Below are 1255 nucleotides of genomic sequence, written 5' to 3' on the forward strand. Positions count from 1 at the left end.
TCTCTTCCTGATCCGGTGAGTACTCCTCGCCTTCTTCGGCTTGCGGTACCCACTGGGAGGGGAGACATGTTTACATGTTCTCACCTCCCCCACCATGTTTCAGGTATCGCGGGCGATGAGTAGTAGGACGAGACGTGAGATACGCGTGTAGCGGTCGATAGAGCTTCCGACCCAGGTTATCTCGATTTAGTTATTACCCTCATTATTTCTGTGGATACATATAGCTTAGACGGTTTACATGGTTCAGTTTTGTTTTATTATCTGATCATCTGGATTTTCAACTGGTTTTGGAATGAGCTAAAAGATTGGTGTTTTCTCGAAATAAAACAGTTTTCTACCCCTCGTGGTAGCTGGTTTTGAAAAAGAATGGTTCCCGTGTGGGGAACAGTTTTCAAATTGACTTTTCTGTGGTTTTATGGATTTAGTATTTCAAAATCAGTTTCCAGGTAGGAAACATTTTAACTGATAGATGTGGAATGTTATTCATAACTCAAGTATTATATCTGTGTGTGTGAATGGAATGGATGAATGTTATCTGTCTTGTTGTTCATCTGGTTGTGGTTGTGTGTGTATCTATACTCTGTTGTACTTGTGCGACGCCGTGCAAATACAGGGGAGACTCTGTCCGTGTGAACAGTGGATTCCCTGTATTTGTGGCGGATCTGGCACTCTGGGGTCAGGTTTTCAAAAAAAATTTATAGCTAATTTTTCCGCTGTGCTTTTGAACCTAAAAGGGACCCCGGGGCGTGACAATTTTTCTCAAATATTCTCAAATAGTTTTTTTAGTAATGTTATTTCTCATTTATCTCCATTGTCGATACCAGCACATCGTCATCATCTTCCTCATCGTTATAGTCGTCATCGGCGCCGACACATTGTCGCCTTCGCCACCTTCTATACTACTACTAATTTCTATACTATTTCAATTTTTCTTAAATGTTGTAGGAATGGTTGTCCAAATCAATCACTCTTTATTTGTATGATGTTAATCGTTCTAAACGTGAAGGTAAAATATTTCTCTTTTTTTCATTTCACATGAAAAAATTTAATATCGATAATTAGGATAAATATAATTTTTAATATTTTATTTTTTTCTGTATTATTTTAAATTTATTTATCAGGATCAATTTATTTAGCAAAGTTTTGCGAGTAAAATTGTGCTTAATATATCTATTCCAAAACTCAAGAAATAAAATTAAGCTAAAAATTTTTATTTACTTATATGAATTCTTATTAAATTTATAATTTTTATTAA

This window comes from Ananas comosus, linkage group 18 (assembly GCF_001540865.1).
Source record: "Ananas comosus cultivar F153 linkage group 18, ASM154086v1, whole genome shotgun sequence".
NCBI classification, from domain to species: Eukaryota; Viridiplantae; Streptophyta; class Magnoliopsida; order Poales; family Bromeliaceae; genus Ananas; species Ananas comosus.